Raw genomic sequence first — 20,949 nt, forward strand, 5'->3', positions numbered from 1 at the left:
TTCTGGTTGCCTTGTACAATGGTCCAAGGACTCATATGAGCAAAATCAATATAGCCCAGCATCTCTAAACATAGACACACATACACCTAGGGGTACTCAGATAGTACCTAAGCAGGGATAATTTTAGGAAATAAATTTTAAATTTCACCCTTTACATGTCCATTTGCCCAGACTCTATCTTCCTGAGAACGCCCTGTACCTGAAAATATTTTGCTGTGATCATTCTTAATCAACTCCCATTTTACAAAAGAAAAGTATTGTTATTTACCAACTCAAGTCTTACTACACAGTACATTTACATAATACAAAACATTTGGGACACTGAAAAGGGGACCATTGAAATATTAGTGTTGGTGTTGACAAAAGTGAGTGATTCTGATGGCTTATAAAATTTTTTGGATATAAGGAGGTTTACTATTTTGGGGCTTTCAATAAAATAAAAAATTCTAGTACTCATCAGTTGATTGGCCATTAAACAATAATTTTTGGTGACCAGTTACTATGTGATCTGGGACATATAACTCAAAAATAAAGTAATTAATGGTATGGTTATAACAAAACTCCATTCATTCTCATTTATGCAAGGAAGTTTTCTCAGCATTTACATCTAAAAAAGGAAAAATGGAAATGAAATTTATGCTGAATCATTTACTAGTCTATAAATCAATAATATTTATATATATATATATAAACATATATATATATATATATATATATATATATATATATATATATATATATATATAACTGCTGTGGTTTGAATATGGTTTATCCCCCATCAAAACTCATGTTGAAGCGTGGGAGGCAGTGCTTTTTAAAGCTGGTTAGATAACTAAGATGGATTAATGTCTTTCTTGAGAGACTGCATTAGTTCTCTTAAGACTATATTAGTTCTTGTGAGAGCAGGTTCTTAGAAATTGAGTCTAACAACTTTGTCCTTGTCCTCTCTCCTTTTTCCCACATGCCCAGTTCCCCTTTCATTTCTCTGCCATGTTTTGACACGGCACAAGGCCCTCACCACAAGCCACCAGATGTGACTGTCCAATCTTGAACTTCCCAGTCTGTAGTACTATGTGCTAAATAGACCTCTTTTCTTTATAAATTGTCCAGTCTCAGGTGTTGTGTTATAGCAATACAAAATGGACTAAAACAGCCCACTCATCTAAGAATTGTAAATTTTCAATAAAAGTTTTACTGTTTTTTTTTAAAGGCACAGTCTCATGCTACCACCCAGGCTGGCATGCAGTGGCATAATCACAGCTCACTCCACCTCCCAGACTCAGGCGATCGTCCCACCTCAGCCTCTCAAGTAGCTGGGACCACAGGTGCATGCCACCACATCTAGCTAATTTTTGTATTTTTTTGCAGAGACAAGGTTTCATCATATTTTTTTGCAGAGACAGGGTCTCAAACTCCTGGACTCAAGTGATCCTCCCACCTGGGCTTCCCAAAGTGCTGGGATTACAGGCATAAGCCACTGCACCTGGCTACTTTTTAAATTTAATAATTACATATTAAATTTATAATACATTTTTGTCATTTTGGACAATTATGCATTAATTGACTTGTAGTGGTCAGTCAACCAAAAGAAATTTAATACTTAAAGTCTTAGGATCACAAATAATTAAACAGTTAATTTGAATGTATATATGTATTTTTGTTGCAAACAAATATGATAGGGTAATTGATAATATGCTTTCCAGAAAAAAAAATCATATTATTCTGTAATTCTGTGAGGGAAGTGTAATAAAAATACAAGTTCAAAGAGAACAAAAGGAAGATGTAAAATTTCCACCTGTTAAATAACTTGTTAATTATAACAGAATATCAAGTAACTGTTCCATTGGCTACATTTAAAAATTGATACAATAATTATCTTTTTAAATATCAATATTTTCTTTTTTTTTTTTTTTTTTTTTGAGACAGGGTCTCACTGTCACCCAGGCAGGAGGGTAGTGGAGCAATCTTGGCTCACCTCAACCTTCACCTCCTGGGCTCAAATGATCCTACCACCTCAGCCTCCCAAGCTCCCAAGTAGTTGGGACTATAGGCACAAACCACCAAGTCCAGCTAATTTTTTGTATTTTTTTGGTAGAGACAGGATTTTGCCATGTTGCCCAGGCCGGTCTCGAACTCCTGGACTCAAGCGATCCACCTGCCTCCCAAAATGCTGGGATTACGTAAGCCACCATGCCCAACCTAATACATTCAATATGCCAGAAATTACATTCTTTGCAACTACTTGATTTTTCAATAAAAACAAAATTAGATGCCAACTTTATACAAGTAGGGACATCGTTTTTAAATATTCTTTTAGAGAGTATGTGAATAAAATAAATTTCACAAATCACTATTATAGAGATCTGAACCTTAAAATAAATAATTTTGAAGGGTAACTGGGAAAATTCTCTGTTTTTAGAAATTTGTTAAGTTTGAAGGGACTAGAAAATGTTCAGGTGTGCAGCACTTTAATATGTTAACTTAAAACAAGAGTAACAATTTGAAACTTTGGGCAACTGTTTATTTTTTTCTATCTCAAATATGAGTTAATAGTCTAAATGATTTCAAAATACCTTTAACAGAGTCACCAAACTTGGGCTTATCCCCACCATAATGTACAGATGGGCATATGTAAGAGATTGCCATGCATATACCATAAATCTGACATGCATATTTATTTCTGGATCCATGTAAACACTCTAACAGAATTTTTAAGTCTGAGGAAATATCTTGACTTCTAGACAGAAGTTGATACAGCTAATTCACACATAAAGTGGGAAAAAAACTATTTTGTTATATAAAACCACATTCTACTCATATAAAATCATCTTGTAAGGGCATGCTGCTTTATCTCTGTGTAAACAGTCTTTCCCATCAAACAAGATATGATGAAATCCTGAATTGTGTAATACAATGGCAGGTTTTGTTTCATTATGTTGTGGGAGGAAGGAACAGAGAGAGATAATTCTAGTAATCAAAAAAGAAAAGTCTCCTAGATGAAACTTGTATGATATTAAAAAACTGAAGTGCTCATTACTTAGCAGATAAAAGTTAATTTAAAACTGAGCCTGAGTCATAGGAGTCACAGAGGCAGATTACATGTAGATCAGCAGGATGCCATTGTAGCTGCAAATAGCAAACCACATCGATTCAAATCCCACCACGATGAAGCTGTGACTGGGGAAGTAAGGGCCACTGTGACACCATTTGGGAAGAGCAGGTTTAAGCAAATTCACAGTGGGAGCAAGATCTCAAGAGGGTGGTGTATACTTAAGAAAATGTTCAAATACTAGAAAAGAATTTGTTCAGATGTTCACAATAATTGTGCTTGTTTAAAACCTGTCCTCTTTATTCACAAAGATGGCTACCGTATTAGTCCATTCTTAGCTATAAAGAACTGCCCAAGACTGAGTAATGAATAAAGAAAAGAGGTTTAATTAACTCACAGTTCCTTATGGCTGGGAAGGCCTCAGGAAACTTACAATCATGACAGAAGGCACCTCTTCATAGGGCAGCCACAGAGAGAACAAGTGAGCAGGAGAGGAAATACCAAGCACTTATAAAACCATCAGATCTCATGAGAACTCACTCACTATTATGACAACAGCATGGAGGGAATCTCCTCCGTGATCCAGTCACCTCCCGCCAGGTCTCTACCTCAACAACTGGGGATTACAGTTCAAGATGGGAGTTGGGTGGAAGCACAAAGCCTAACCATATCAGTTACTGACATCATTTAGGCAACTTCATTTTGGTTACCATCTTTTTTTTGTTATTGTTGTTTTGTTTCTAACCAAACACACACTTTTAAAAAAATTCTGTATTTGTGATTCTTCATGTCAAATTTTGAACATGAAACTACAAAGTTTCTCTATTATGTGGACATAAACTAATTCAAGCAGTTAAAGAAATCAGATACCCTTCCAAAGTACCTCACATCCAAAAAACATTAACAAATTTTCATATCAATTTATAGTCCTCTGGGACATGACATTTATAATGTCATCCTGCGCAAATTAATGTTGTAGGGAAGTGACAAGGATGATAATAGCAATAACATCAACTGATATCAAATGGGTTTCTACTATGTGTTAATATGACACCCCTAGTTCATGTTATTATTCACACTTATAGATGAGTGAAGGGAAGCTTAGAGCAGTTACCAACTCTGTAAGTGGTTGCATCACTTATAGGCAGAAGGTGCAGAGTGTGGGACCAAATTCAGAGCTCAGTTCATAACCACCATGCAAGAGGCCCAAGATCCTGATAGCCAATGTGCTACAGAAGTTAGAGGGGTGGAGATAGGTAAGACAAATTGGTTTATTCTCTTGGACAGCTACTATATTGCTTTACTCTAGAAACAAATACATTAAGCTCATAATCCCTAGGCTCTTCTGCTCATTTGACTGTCATAGGGGATTTTATTTTATTTGCCTCCAGAATCCATCTGGAGTTATGGAATGGCACCCATGCATCTGTTGTACTAGAACTACTAGAGGATTCTGCTTGTAAGTGCCATTTATCTGTCTTGCAAATAGAAGATGCCAATAAGGGAAAACAAACTTTAAAATGTCCAGGATAAATGTGTATTGTGAATCACAGATTACCAGGATGGGTTCCTATGCATTCCCAAGCAGTTGTGAGCAGTTTCAGACACACTAGAGCCAAGCTTATCAATGGCTATTGAAAAATTCTTTCTCTACTGAATATGTATGACAAGATTACCCACCTTTAAGTAAAAATGAGAATCTGAATGCCTTTAGAAGTAACACAATTGTTAATGATGATAAATGCTATAATAGTGAGAAAATTGGGCCAAAGAAATCAGCCAGCTACTGTATGTCACTACAGTAAGTGCCTTCTTGTACAGATAAATAAATATCAGTTCTCAGAAAGCAGAAATTGCCGTGTGAATGGTGCATGATTGTCAAATTGAAATGTCGTATCAGGTTATATCATTTTGTCATGTTCTTAGAGTACAGTTTTAAAGCCAGTCTCCTGCCTAGGTTACTGTGACAGGATGTTCTGAGCCATTTTCAGATCTCAAGTCAAATAATGAGGATTTAGTTTTTTTCCATATTAATGTAAAGTAGATTTTAAAAAGCAACTTACCTTAAAATACTGACAGAATGCTCGGATGCTCTAAGAATGAGCTTATTAATAAACACCATCCCATGTTTCAGTGAATATGGATTGCAAGAGGTTTGGCTTAAAGTAACTTCTCTGGGAATTAGGAAGAATCTTGATATCCACCTTAAGATTTTGTGTAAAAGGAAGAGGCTATGTTTCTCAAACTGTCCTCCCATAAAGGAGAGCAGGTTGACCCAAGGCAGTTTTATGGAACCAGGAGTGTTTACCGATGGCAGGTACACAGTGGTATCTTGACTCACCTTTGTTTCATGCCCAATACCTTCCAAATATTTCCCCATCTAGCCTCACAACAATCCTGGGAGAGAAGTAGAGCAATGAGAATCAGCCCTACTCTACATATTCAATTTAATTCCCCTTTAGTGAGCACTATACCTTGGAAAATAAGTCCCTGGGACACTAGAAACCTTGCTGTTGTCAGGGAAGAAGTTACTAGCAGAACAAGGACAAAAACTCTTAGTCCAGTGATTTTAAGGGTAGTGGATAATTTGTAGAGTGCTGGATTTTAATCTTCTTGTATGAACTATTATTTAACAGGTGGAAGCTGTTACTTCACCGGTAGAATGATGTTAATAATCATGCACACATCACATGGGTGCAGTAAGGAAAGGAAGCGTTCATGCCTGCAAAGCACTTTACACAGGGAAAGGTACACAGTAAGTGATAAATTAATGGTATCTGACTGTAGCACTGTCATTATCATTAATTCTTCTCCTGTCCATTACTGAGTAGTCCCTTAGTCCCACAAAGGAAAATTGCAGGCGTCTTCCTTTGATTGACTGCTGCCTTCACAGGTCTATCTTCCTTCAGTCCTTCTATCCCAAGCACCTTCTTCTCCACAATTCTCCAAGGATGGAGCTTAACTCAGGACTACTTCTAAGATCACAATTGATAGGTTGAACCATCCAATTAGCCTTTGTGTTTCTTGAATCCCACTCCATTAGAGGACTGGGAGGCAGACTTAATTTCCCCAAACAAAATAAGGTTTCTCATTTTGAAGTACAGGCTGGGGCCATCACTAAGGGAAGAAAACAAGAGACAGATACAGAGCTGGATGCTCAAAAAAATCAATGCTCTTTCCTAACTATCAGCTACACCTTTGTTTGGGTATAATTAGATACAGAAATCAGATTTTGCAGTCTCTGAGCTATACAGAAATTGCTGAGAAAACTCTCTCTTCTCCCCTTCCTTCTCTCTTTCTCCCCAATTCTCTTCTGTTGTCTTCTCCTTTCCTCTTCTTTCCTCTTTTCTCTCCCCATCCTCCTCTCTCCTCTTTATGTCAGTTCCATTTCATGTCAATTTTATTTTAAGAGGTAATAAGTATCTTCAACAGACCAAGTAACATGTATTTATGGATGAATTAAAAGCATTCAGTCTGCTGAGGAACATTATTGAATCATTAAATCATTATAACTCTCCTATAAATAGCTTGCTAGGGGTATGTAGATGGGCTTTGGTAACCTAGAGGAGGAGGTATAATCTTACCTAGGAGTGACAGCACACCCTCCCCAGGTCCCTGTGCTGTGGAGTTGTCGTAAAGATAACTTTACGACAAGTAAAAATAAATGAAGAACTTTATTTTTGAAGTTCTGCCCCAGAACAGGGTATTTCATAATAAATACAATATCATTTCTAGCCCCAAAAGTATGTATCATAGACACACCTGTCAGAATCCAACACTTATTTGTGGGGTGTGTCTGTGTGTGTGTCTTTCACCTCCTCACTCTCTGAAACAAAAAGTGTTGATAATACAAAAAGGTATGGACTTTACCTTAAATGAACTCATGATCTAAACCACTGTAAATTTTGTATCAAGTACATTTCTCTCAGAATTGGCAGCACAGATGAAGGCAAATACAGATGAAGGCAAAAAAGGGAGCAGAACATGTGGCAAATCCATTCAAAATTTTCCCAGTGTACTATCTAGACATTTTATGTTTTATCGATCTCTCATCCTCAGCTCTTTTTCAGCTTTTTGATGATTAGTGAATTCTTAATTACAATTTAAATGAAGGTCATTCCACAGTATTCGGTACCACATTTCTCTAATTAGCTACTTTAACAAAAACATGAGCTATAGTTCAGTAGCCTTAATAAAGGCAGTGAACTGCTTAAAAAACTCCCATGATTCTTCCAGAGCCCACAGCTCTTCTCATCCTTTGTTGCCGTCGGTGCCTTTGGAGGGCTGGTAGAGAATGTCTGTCCCAACCCCATCCATGTTTGTCACATTTCCTTGCACTCCAGGGAACTCATCATTCAGTTAGAAAATCAAGATCTTGCAGAAACTTAGCAAAGCCCCCAATGTGTCTTTCCTATGTGTTTTCTTTTTTGATTTAAAGCAAAATGAAATGTGAAATGTGTCTACTCCATAGCCCGGCATACCCAGAGAAAATTTGTCTCCCTTTCTCAATCAGATCAGGGGTTTTCAACTCCTGGTCTATCTGAGAGGGAGAAGGGAGGTGACAACTTTTCCCCTGACTCAACCCCCTGTCCCTGTCTTAAGTTTGTCCTGTTACAATACTGGAGACTGGGTAATTTATAAAGAACAGAAATTAATCTTCTCAGTTTTGGAGGCTGGAAAGTCCAAGATCAAGACTCCAGCGAGTTCTATTGCTTGGTGAGGCCTGCTCTCTGCCTCCAAGATGGTGCCTTGTTGCAGCATCGTCTGGAAGGAAGGAATATGGTGTCCTCACATGGTGGAAGGCAGAAGAGAAAGGGAGCAGAACATGTGGGAAACCTCTTTTATGAAGGCCTTAATCGTATTCATGAAGGAGGTGCCCTCATGGCCTAATCACCTCTTAAGTGCCCTACTTCTTAATATTATCACATTGACAACACATGAATTTTGGAGAGGACAAATTCAAATCACAGCATTCTGCCCCAGACCCCCAAAATCCATGTGTTGCCATGTGAGAACACAACATTCCTCCCTTTCGGAGGATGCCACAATGAGGCACCATCTTGGAAGCAGAGAGCAGCATCTCACTGGGCAAGAGAACCTGCTAGAGCCTTCATCTTGGACTTCCCAGCCTCCAGAATTATGAGATTAGTTTCTATTCTTTATAAATTACCCAGTCTCAGGTATTTTGTTATAATAACACAAACATAATAAGACACATCCTCCCCCACCCAGGGACATTTGGCAATGTTTAGAGGCATTTTTATTGTCACTACCAGTGCTGGTATCTAGTGGCTAGAGGCCAGGGATGCTGCTATAAATATCCAAGAGTGTACAGGACACCCCATCACAACAAAGAATTACCTGTCTCAAAATGTCAATAGTGCTAACCCTAATTTACATCAACACCCAGCAGCTATTGTGCACCTACTCTGTTCCAGGCACCATGAAAGGTGCTTTTCCCATGTCTTCTTTTTAAATCTTTATGATAACTTTTTGAGTTTGGTGTTTTGATTCCCCTTACTGAAATGCAGAAACTGAGGCTGAGGAAGTTTAAAAGACTTTCCCTAGATTACATGTCCTAGAGGCAAATAAGGTCTACTTGACTTTAGCTTAGACATTGTTTCATTTTCTCTGAATATTTCTACTTACGGATAATTCTCTACCTCTCACCGTGTTCATTCCTCTGGGTCCAGGAACCTCACTGCTAGTTCTTGGCTGTCCTAATGTCCTCTGTCCTCTTGTGTCCCCTCTCTTAGCTACCTCCATCACACACTCACACACACACAAAAACACACTCTTCAGCCCAATCTCCACATCTCATCTTCATAGTCTTTCTCCAAAGCTCTGCCTTCTGATCTAGCTGGCATCCTAGAGAGAGAAATGCTGTCAACCTCATTTCTCTGTGCAGTTTCAGATGTTACTTATCAAAGAACTCTTGTGTTTTCCTAGAAGACTTCAGGAGCATTTATACGGCTCCTGACTCCATATCTAATTATGGAATTTGAGCCAATTAAATATTTCTTAGCAACTTGGGGACTAGTTTAACTTTACAGCTACCACAAGTAATTTTGGTAGACTCCCAAAGTGGTATAGAGCTGGGAAATATGGAGGCAAAAATATTTTCCTATTTAATGAATAACTATCCATAATTATTTGGGCTAATTCATCTTGTATTGGTTTTTCCTTGTATGCTTCCAGATACTGCTGGTTTTTACTCTTTGTTTTTCAATGAAACAAAAGTTCATGTGGTGTTTCCTTTCTGATAGCAAGATAAAGCTCTTTTTCAGATTCAAGAATAATGATCATGGCTGTACAGGCCCCACTGGATCCCAGACCCTGTGCTAGGCACTAGGGACATGAAGTTAGCCTCAAACTAACTGCTTTGTGTCCTCAAGGGTGATAGGAATAATCTATGATTGGGAGACAGTAGTAGGGAGGGGTTATAAATTCGGGCTCTGGACCCAGACTGCCTGGGTCCAAATCTCAGTACCATCATCTACCATCTGTGTGACTTCTGACCAATGGTTATGGAACTTATGTATACTTCTGATTCTTCACCTACGAAATAAAGATACTAATGGTTCCTAATTTATAGAATTGTTGGTCAGAGCAAATGAGTTATTACCCATAAAGCCACTAGAACAACACCAGTCACTCATCAGGTGCTTATCAATGCAAGCCATTATTTTCATCAACTTTATGATTATCTACCATCATGTCCATACTGTGCTTTCTCTGTAACTGGTGTTTATTAAATCTCATTGGACTGACTGACTGAAACACAAGTGGATGGATACACACTCTGTTGACTTTCTAATCTTGAGAACTGCTTGCTCTGTTTACATCAAACGTTCTTTTATATTATTTTTTGTTCTCTGAGCCTCCAAACTCAGCATAAGCTGCTGTCATTGCAGACATGCACTCAGCCCTAATGTGAAGCTTCACTCTTTTCCCCATCACTCTGTTCCCCTCCCCTCTGCTATCCTACTGCCACGCTGGCACTCAGGGCTCATGCTTTAGGTAAAGAGGGGAGAGAGCACTACTCCATTAAATCAGCCAACCAGGCTCCAGAGAACAGGAGCTTGAATATCTTACCAGCTGGCAAGTCTGAAAATAGCGGAAGGGTGTAAAGAACACAATGGTGTAACAGGGAGAAACTTGGAAATTTGATTGGGGCATCCAGCTGAGAAACTAGTCTCTGACTTTCAGCCCCCTCCTGTCATTTTTTTAAAGTTGTGAGATCTTTCCCTCCACATCCCCCAAGATGGCAAACATCCTTACTAGTTGCTAAATTTATTTCCTTGAATCCAGAACAAGCACACACTCACACACACACAGCTTTAGCTTTACTGGGCCTCTCAGCAGCTTAAGTATGTCTTGCTCTAATACTCACAGTTCATTAGACATTCAAACAGTTGGCACAAAGTTAGCCCTTTCCCCAGCTGGGCATCTTCATTTCCATGCTGATTAGCAGGACCCTAATCAAAGTTACAGATCCATGCAAAGAAATGCTTCAGAATTTGCCCTGGGAACAGATAGGAAGAGGCTGCAGGTAAAACTGATCTGAATCCCTTATGAGGGACAAGGTTATTGAAAATACTTGAGTGCTTGGTTCAAAGGTGATCTCACCTTTGTCCCACCACCTGTCTGAGATCTGCAATTTAGAATGCTCTTCCATGTTGTTCTGAAATATTTAAGAAATATCTAATCAATTTATATGCTGTCTCAAGAAATAAGACAACTAAGCTTGAATTGCAATGAGTTTCTTATTTGTGGCCTATTGGTCCAGTAGCCAATTGGCTAGTCACCGCTATGGGTAGAAAATAATGTAGACTATTGACAATCTAGAAATTGCCAAAACCAAAAAAAAGTGCAGTTATTACAGTGGAAAAAGAACTTAGAAAAAAGCAGTTGAGGCTAGGGAAAAGTAAGGTTTAATGCCATTGTTTGAGCTGCCACTTATTCCTGAGCACTTTCCACAGGCCAAGAATTAAATAAAATAGAAGTTATCTTTGTTAATTCTCCAAATACCATTAAGGCACTTATTATTATCCCCATTTTACAGATGTCAGATCCAATTTACAGAGGTTAAGTAACTTGTATAGTACTGTACACCGAGTGTGATCCAGAGACATGCTCTTCACTGCAATGCTGTATTGCCACCCCATTTTTTACCTGGAAGTGGAGAAAAAAGCCAAGAATGTCTATCAGCTTATTGAGCACCTGCTGTGCACAAGACAGGTGGGGGACACAGTGGCAAGAAACGTACAAATTCCTTTTTTGGGAGAACCACCTTCTCCCACTTATATAGTCCTGGTGGATTGTCAGTCATAATCCCTTAATTGATACCATATAAGGTCAAGTGACTCAAGCCAGGAATCAAAGTCTCCTCATGAATTTCTCTATGAAGTGAATTTCTTATTTCTATGGAGTGACTAAGTTAGGTATATGTGGGTCTAGTTGATAGTGGCCACATTGCTCATGATGTAGAAAGAGTCTATTTAAAGAATAAAGCTGATCAGAGATAAGCAGATCCTTTAGAGGAGAGAAGAAGAGAGAGGAAGAGAGATAAAGACTCACTAAGAAGAAATTGAGGCCCTGAATTCAGCCACAGCTGAAGCCAGCACATTCTAGGTTTTCCAGTTATGTCAGTGACTGAATTTCCCCCATGTGATTGCTAGTTTGATTTAGGTTTCTGATACTTGCCAAATAATCTTGACCTAAATAATTTCTGTCTCTTCTGTAAAATGTTATAAACACTTATCTATCAAAAGATTATTATGGAGGTTAAGTAACAAATGTCTATTGTAATGGTTAGGTGCTAAGCAGATAGTACATGCCTAGTGACAGTTTCTTTATCTATTCATAGTACCAAGAAAGAGTAAGATGAAATAACTCTGGTAGTATTTTTATATTCAGTATTATTTAACTGTTTCCCTTTGGAATGACTGCACAATATTCCATTATATTGAGATAAAATGAATTATTTAACCAATCTCTTATTGTTGGACTTAGAATTTTACATGGCTTTGAATTTTTCTCTCTCATAAGCAATTAGCCTTTTCAAAAAACATTTTGAATTACTTCCTTAAGATAAAAACCTAGAAGCTGATTATCTTCCTGATTTTGAAGGCAGAAGTTTCTAATTTTTCCATATTAAATACATCCCTAATGTGTGACCTCTTAAGTGAAAATTTTGAATTCTAACTTTTGACTGTACCCCAGATCCTGAAATCTTACGCTATTACAGAAGAGATCGCCCAAAAAGACTTACAAAGATAATTTTTTCCCAGAGAAGAAAAAAACTAAAGTAAAAATAACTTGTTCTAAGGAGACTGACATTGAAACATTTGCTTTGAAACTTGAGATACTAAGGAAACATCAAAAATTTAATTCAAGCCGTGTTTATGTATGCAGAAGTCAGGCCTTAATTATCAGGGAGAAATCCCCAAGACGGGCATGAATCTGCACAGCTGTACAAGCGTAGGCCCAGTGCTGGGTTCTGCATGCCCTTAGCTTTGGCAGTATCCTTTCTCACTGAGACTCAAAAAGTGAAGTTCAAAACTATTAAGAGCTCCTCTGGCCAAAAATGGAATAAAAAACAAACATACAGAAATCCCATGTGATGGGTTTTTTTTTAGCATAATGGAATTGTTTATAAGAAGTTTCATCCTGGGGTATCTCCAATGCCTGCAGTTCTGTATGTGGAAACCCAGCAGATGGTCAGGGAGTGGTAAAAGCGGTAATAGTCTATCCAACCCTGCCTGCTGTAGTCGGCCTTGGGAAGCTTCTGAATAAATCTGATGGCTCCTTTCAAACCCCCAGTTAAGCCATCTTCCACAGCTTTCATTGGCTTTTTTTGTTTCACTCATTCTGTAAATAGTTGATTCAAGGCTGAAAAAACTAAGACCAAACTACATGGGATTCATGTTCCTGATTAGAAGATACAGCTGGTAGAAGGCTGATTCTGAACTTTATGAAACCCTCATGCATTAAGAGTTGGCACACTTATGGGAACAGGGCAGGTAAGAGGGCCAGGGGAAGGAAAGAACTGATGACATTAGGGCATATTTAGGAAGACTCCCTATGGAGTGGTCTCCGACCTCTGGTCTTCCATTCTTCCAGTTCATTTTTTCAAATAGAGCTGTGCTTATGCTCTTACATTTCTGGCTTATAGAAATAAAACCTCTCTCCTCACATCAGCATTCAAGGCCCTCCTAAGCCATAACCCTTCTCTTCAGAGCCATCTCCTATCATCCCCTGTATTCCATGTTTTAGCCAAACTGTACCATTTGCCATTCCCTAATCATGCTGTAAAAATTCCTATTCTGCATATCTACTGAGCTGCTATCTGCCACATGGAAGGTCCTCTTCTCCTCCCCCTCCCAGCCTATCAAAATTCAACTCATCCTCAAAGACCCATCTCACAGGCTATCTATTCCATGAAGTATTTCTTCACCACCCATGTCCTCGCTCCCAAAGATATGTGACTTCTCCTCCTCCTAAATCTCCACAGCTCTGTGTAAAAAACATTCTTTGTGCAAAAACCATTACTTCCTTGCACTTCCATTGGATGTGGTTTTGTCTGATTCCTCCCTACTAGATATCAAATATCTGAAAGACAAGGACTATTTCCAACACAGCTATAGTCTCCTAAAGGCCGTATTTAAAATGAAATTAATGACCTTCATCAAAGATAACGTCTGCGTTAGCTCATTTACTCAACACACATTTGTTGGGTTCCTGCAAATATATATTCTAAGTGAAACACAGAAACATATAAAAGAACTCCCAAAAATATAGAATATGCACTCTCTAATGTCTGGGTCTATAAAATTGGAGGTACCATCATGACTATTACAGTTTAACATCAGGGTTTTGAAAATCACAATAAGCATCAATGTTGTTAAGACCATGCCTCATTTCAGAAGAGACTCACCTTGCTACTTTAAAATGGTGGGCTCTAATTCTTCTCAAATACTCCCTACCACATGCATACTAAAATGTACGGGAAATCTACCTAACCATGGGATCTTAAAGTTGTACTGCTGTGTACTTTGTTCTCATTAATCATTTCAAAAGAGGGAAATGAAATCAAAAATAGTATACCTGCTGTCCCTCCAGTCTTTGTTCCTCTCTGAAAAGGTGGACTTTGGCCTTACTTATGCCTCTCTCTTTAAAATAGGTAGTAATCACTGTACTTCTTAAAGGTAAATTCAAATTTACAAACTTCCAAAACATCCTTTCAGTCACTGATTACTAATGCTTATCTGTTTTCTGGTTGAGGGAGGCTGCTTGATAAATACGTAATCAGAAGACTAAAGATTTACTCTTGAATAAGAGCCATCCTCTTAAAGATTCAGTTTGAATTGCCTTCAAGAAAAGGAGGGAATTAGTAATACTCTGTATTCAAAATTCAGGTAATTTCTAAATTCTCATAAAGAGAGTAATTTCTTTTCTACCATGTATAATAAAATAAAGCTAATTCACCGAGACTTTATACTCTTGCTCATATAAAGTAATTTGATTATATAATAATTTGATGATATAGGAACATATTTCTAAGGTGGATAGTATTAAGTAAAACTATTTCTCTAAACAAATGAAGTTTTTCTAAGAGAAAAAAAAATTCTGGCTAGACAAAGGTGACCCCGGCTAGTTCTATGATCCTAAGACAATGCCACCCTTTCAGTTTTCTGCCTAGACTTCAGGTTCCTGTCATGCAAAATGAGCTCCTTGAAGCTGGGACTGGTAGCAATCTCTGAAGAATCCGTTCTAACTAGGACAGAGCCCAACAGAGAGCAGACATTCAGTAAGTGCTTATCAAAGGAATGAACTCCAAGCTCCAATGTATGTGTACATGGCTCTTTAACTAAAATTCAAACCCCCACATCCACTTGACTTTCAGTCTAAAGCAACCATACATCTATGTGAGTGTTCTTCTTGGGTGTCCTGGGACAGCAAAACAAGCAGCACTTTCCCTTGTGTTTTAACTTGAAATCTTTCTAATTGAGTCTTTCTACCTACTAAACCAAATTGTTCCAAAGGCCTCCATTTTCATCAAAGTGTGCTTTCTTTTTTCTTTCTTTTTTTTTTTGTGTGTGTGTGTGTGCTGTCTTAACCACCTCTTTTGCTACAAGATTATTCAAAGTCTTCTCTCCTGTCTTAAGCATTGTTCTTGCAACAAAGATCCAACCCTTGCTGACTCTGTGTAAGGTGTTATGCTAGGCATAGTCACCTAAGCCTGAGTCTCTCCATCCTCTCTTGCCCTCTCATTTTAAAGCTTATCTCTCCAAAACAGAGATACTTTCCTTTCCCAAAGCTCTTGAATTAGGGAAAGAGATCAGAAACTAAATGCGTTCTCATCACTCTTGTTTAGAAGTACAGAATCATTACTGGTTTGTAAAAGTGGGAAATAATAACTTGTTTTGCCATTTAAAATTGAACAACAGTTAAGTAGAAACCAAGGGATGGGTTTAAATTAGGAAGGTTCTATTAAGTCAGCCGAAGTCAAAGCCGATTTTACTCAGAGAACTGTATGCATAAAAAGGTGTAATTATGAAAACCTGATATTCTGCTTCTTTATGCATATTCACTTTATGAACTTAGACCTCCAGAAGCCTCCTAGACTGCTTTCTCATTTTTAATAAGCATTAGAATAAGGCATACCCTGAAGGGATTAAAAGAGGTAGGAGGTTTTGTGTGTGTTTTTTCCTCCCTTAGTTTAACAGTAACATTAGGACAAAAAAGCAGCTATTCTGCTGTGTTTTGTGTGTGTGTTTTAAGAATGCTGCAAATAAAATGAACCTCAGGGAGTCAGCAAAGAAATTATGGTTTGTCAATTAGTGGGACAATGGATCCTTCAGGGAAAACATCTTATTAATTGCAGCTTCTAAAGAACATGAGTGAGTCTCTCTGAAGTCACTGAAAATATTTATCTTGGGAAAAGTAGACAATTTCAGAGAATTACCAGGAGATTTAGTGATCCAAAACCCAGGGCTACCAGTTGGGTCATGTTTCCACCAACAGAACAGCATAGTGAACAACACAGGTGAGGGGACAGTTGAGAATTAGCTCAAACTGAGCAGATAACTGGCACCTGTCCATTCTACCTAGGTGCCAACCTCAGAACACTGTAGGTTTCATCACACTCAAAAAAGAAGCCTATTAAGAAAAGATGTCAGGACTGTTAAGAGGCTGATTTTTGTATCCCATTTTCTCCCACCTAAAAAATAAATATTAATGCTGTGACCCTTCCTCAGTTTTTTAAAGCTTTAATGATGGAAAACTAGAATAAAAGGAATCAGAATTAATGCGGTGAGCAGCTTTGAACTCATCCTCACTTTCTGCGTCCTCCCTGTGTTTTACCAGTGGAGGTCTAGACAATTTAACAATTCCTCAAAGTCACACAGTTGGTTCACTGAACCCTTCATTATTTCTCAGGGTGTCCAAGAAATACCACCATGTAGTTCAGGTCCATCTTGCCAGCTACTTCTGGCATCTCATTGTTCTATGTCAGTCTGGTTCAGGGCAGAGGATGTGTGAAAGGAATGTGTGGGTTGTGCTGTGAATTTTCTTGTCATCATTTACATCAACACAATAGCCAACTTGGGGACAGGATGCCTCCACCAAATTGAGACAGATTTAATGAGCTTTTGCAAAGAACATTTATTTCCAAAACATACTAAGTTTCAAGCTACCAGATGTGCCCATTGGTGGGTAAAATCCATTAGCTGAATGTCAGGGCTTTTTTTTTTTTTTCTTAAAATCTGGACTCTTTTTTTTTTTTTTTTTTTCAAGATGGAGTCTTGCTCTGTCACGCAGGCTAGAGTGCAGTGGTGCGATCTCAGCCTACTGCAACCAAAATCTGGACTCTTTTCTTTCCCTGCTGTGGATGATGGAATCTAAAATATTTATGTGGCTTTATAATGATATTTAGCATTTATAGGCACCTGGTATTTGCCAAAGGGCTTGACAGTCTGTGTTTATTAACAGGAAAATAACTACTAGAAAATCTGCCCTGTGATATTTGGAGAGCAAGTCCCTTTCAAGCTAGAGAGCATGTTTTGGGAACAATGTTCAGGCCAATGATACAGAGTAAAATTTATTTCCCAAATCTTACCTGTGGCCTCACACTTAAACTTTCCCATAGTTGACTAAACTTCATTCCAAGAATCTTGAAGGGTAGTGTGATTACTATGTGTTTCATTTATTCATCAAGCATTTATTAAGCATCAACTAGATGTTGAGGATGAAGTATTAATAAAACTCCACCCATGTATGGATTAGGTGCTCTTCCCATGATGCCTTGGATCTAGTGGTAAGAGAATGAGTAGTTCTCAGTGGTGAAGTGGGGACAAAGTGGGGAGGAGTGGAATTTGGCAATGTCTGGAGACATTTTTGGTCATCACTTCTGTAGGGGGTGCTACTGGCATCTAGTGGGAGAGGCCAGGGATGCTGCTAAACATCCTATGAGGTAAAGGATATTCTAACACAACAATGAATTATCTGGTCCAAAATGTCAATAGTGCTGAGGTGGGGAAACCCTGCTGTAAGTCCGTCTCTCTTGTTTGTACTTGTTTGGTTACAATATCAACCTCTCCTACCAAATCATAAGATCTTTGAGTGCAGAGACCATATCTTATTCTTCATTGTATCCCAGAACCAGTGTCTATACAGAACTCAATACACAGTGCTGAATGAATTAATGAGGATGGTATCCTATCCCTCAGGGAGCCCATAATCTCAGGGGTAGAAATAGATAAAGGCCGGATGTGGTGGCTCATACCTCTAATCCCAGCACTTTAGGAGGCCAAGGCTGGCAGATCACGAGATCAGGAGATCAAGACCATCCTGGACAACATGGTGAAATCCCGTCTCTAAAAAAAAAAAAAAAGGAAGAAATAGATAGATAAGCAGGCAATTTAAGGATAAAATCTGTCCAATCTTTAAAGTGCAGTTAGATAAAAGCTATTTTTGTGTGACCTTATAATCTATTATCTAAGCAGATACATTTTTGAAAGTGTAGGTGAGCACTTTCAAATAATGAAGGCAGGGCTATAAGTGAATCCCTGAAACAGCCCTGCTCGCATAAATAAGGGCACACACACAGTCAACTCCCCCTGTATGACCCACATGTTCCTGAGCACCCGCCTTGAAGCAGGTGTAAGCAACACAGAATCCACTCCCAGAAGCATGAGCTCAGTATTAGATGTACAGCAGGGTTCATGGGAGCCAGAAAAGTTGACATTGCATATTACACAGCAAAAAGTTAATGAAAAGAAATAAACAGAAGCTCATGAAATGACTTGCTCCTTATTCTAGGCCCTCATTTCATACCCACCCTCTGCCAACAGCAATTTTCTCCTCTGCTTCTTGAACCTCTTCCCACCAACCACTTCGGCCTTCCAGATTTTCCTTCTTCCATGATCCCCTGTTTCTCTTTCTCATCATAAAGATGTGGCACACTCTCAGCTCATATCCCCACATTCGTTAGCACCCCCTCAGTCACCAAGGGGCCCTCCCTGCTTAGGAACCAATAAGAGATTGTAAATAAAAATAACTTTTCCCATATATGCTTCTCATGGCTCCAAGCTATAGTTAGGGTTTCTTCAATGCAGTGACTAAAGACAGAAAGGCAAGGTTAACCGTACCTGGGATTGGGGGGAAAAGGTTTATAGAGAAAATAATATTTAAACAGACTCTGCTTACTCAGAGAAAATGTCAGTTTACTCAAAGGAAATTTAATCAAAAAAAAACCCATGGAAAATGACAAAAGGTCTGTACCTCATGTTTTCTTGGTGGATAGGAAGAATTGCCTTCACTAGGAGCATACTTTTTTAGGGGTCAGAAACAAAGATTTCCTGTGGAAACGTTCTAAAGGATGAAGTGAAAAAGAAGAGTGTGGTTGGCCGGGTGCGGTGGCTCAAGCCTGTAATCCCAGCACTTTGTGAGGCCGAGGCGGGTGGATCACGAGGTCAAGAGATCGAGACCATCCTGGTCAACATGGTGAAACCCCGTCTCTACTAAAAATACAAAAAATTAGCTGGGCATAGTGGCGCGTGCCTGTAATCCCAGCTACTCGAGAGGCTGAGGCAGGAGAATTGCCTGAACCCAGGAGGCGGAGGTTGCGGTGAGCCGAGATCGTGCCATTGCACTCCAGCCTGGGTAACAAGAGCGAAACTCCGTCTCAAAAAAAAAAAAAAAGAAGAAGAAGAGTGTGGTTTATGGCTTTTCTAAGCCTAGACTTTGGAAAAAACATACTGAGGCTTCAAATTGACTTTTTGTTTTCCTTTTATGCTAAACTCTATTTCAATAAAAACAAAACCAACCATTTATAATCTTTATCACAGTTATTGTGCAAATAAACATTTCTTTATAATCCAAGTGTCATTGTTTTATTATGAGCAAATACTAGAGAAAATAATATTACCGTCTTTAACTTTAGGTAGAATAACTTCCTTCATTTCTAGTCCCTTCTGACACTACAGCTACAAACAAATCCCCAACTGAGACTGTAATACACTGTCTCTTCTTTTACTAGACTTTTTAAAGACTCTCCTTGTCACAAGTTCAACAGCATCCATCATCCTTGTATAGCCTTTGAGATTTTACAACTTTGTATGTGAGGCTGATAACAAGTTAATGTGTCAAAATAACATGTTACTTGGTATTTAACGTATTTTATTCCAATTGGCTTCTTTGAGTATGTGAAACAAATACCAAACAATTTGTATAAGCATAAGGGAATTGGTGCTAATTTTAGAAAGTTCCTAGCCATTTCCCTCACCCAAAGTTAGAAAGGGAATTCCCAGTTGGAATGACTTTCCAAGTTTCAAGAGGCAGCTGTCTGATTTTCTTAAAACTGTATCATCATTGCTCTTAACAGTATGTCAGGCCAGTCCACAGTATTCCATGCATAGAAAACATGTTATCTGGGACCAGGTGCGGTGGCTCATGCCTGTAATCCCAGCACTTTTGGAGGCCGAGGCAGGCAGATCATGAGGTCAGGAGATCGAGACCATCCTGGCTAACATGGTGAAACCCTGTCTCTACTAAAAATACAAAAAATTAGCCAGGCGTGGTGGTGCATGCCTGTAGTCCCAGCTACTTGGGAGGTTGAGGCAGGAGAATCGCTTGAAGGAGGTGGAGATTGCAGTGAGTCAAGATCTGAGATCGCACCACTGCACTCCAGCCTGGGCAACAGAGTAAGACTCCATCTCAAAAAAATAAATAAATAAATAACATGTTATCAAAATCTTCTTCCCAATCATTAGTAAGCATGTTGACCAGGACAAAGATGGACTTCAGAAACCAGTGACCCTTGAAAAGCCATTTCCATATAAACTCTACTCCTATAGGATACTTTTTTTTAAACCTACTCATACTGGCTGAATCAGTTTTTAATCTCCGGTCTATACTGTGAGGGGGCAAATCTCATTAAAAAGGTTCGTTGGTGACAGCTAAATGTAAGGTGTAGCAATGCAAAGACTAGGCAAATCTGGGCCTGTTGGCAATTTGAAAAACAGAAGGCTATGCAAATACAATTCCCAGATTCAGTTGTAAGGTAAACTGTGAACCAGGGAGCAGCAGGTGGCTGGGTAAACGTAATGCTTAAATGCCATCTGCATGTTTACAGTCAGATCTTAGAAACTGAAATCTTCCTAAATGAATTCAGCAAATAGTTGAATTGAGAAATTATTATATGCAAAATACTGTGCTCAGCCCCAAGGGCCAGAGAAAGTTGCATTATAGAGTACCCTGACTTAAGGGATATTTGGCTCATCAAGGCCCACATGGAGAGGAAAGCCAATAGCTAAATAGGAAGAAAGGACAAGGAATTGAATTGATTCCAACCAGAGAAACTTGGGAACTGTTTTTTTGGAAGGGAAGGTCAAATG

At 38.7% G+C, this 20,949-nt stretch overlaps 1 protein-coding gene and 1 long non-coding RNA gene across 3 annotated transcripts in view; one reads left to right on the forward strand and one right to left on the reverse strand.

The window, feature by feature from the left end:
* The window catches only part of SYNPR (synaptoporin), a 343,166-nt gene that overhangs the window by 286,991 nt on the left and 35,226 nt on the right, over window positions 1-20,949 (forward strand). The window lies entirely within an intron of this gene.
* Window positions 1-20,949, reverse strand: part of LOC135270842 (uncharacterized) — a 184,209-nt gene that overhangs the window by 43,699 nt on the left and 119,561 nt on the right. The window contains exon 2 of the long non-coding RNA XR_010339002.1: window positions 17,838-17,928. This is a non-coding gene — a long non-coding RNA (uncharacterized LOC135270842). The remainder of the gene's footprint in view (window positions 1-17,837; window positions 17,929-20,949) is intronic.

This window comes from Aotus nancymaae, unplaced genomic scaffold, assembly GCF_030222135.1.
Source record: "Aotus nancymaae isolate 86718 unplaced genomic scaffold, 86718_ANA_hifiasm-v0.15.2.pri h1tg000067l, whole genome shotgun sequence".
NCBI lineage: Eukaryota > Metazoa > Chordata > Mammalia > Primates > Aotidae > Aotus > Aotus nancymaae.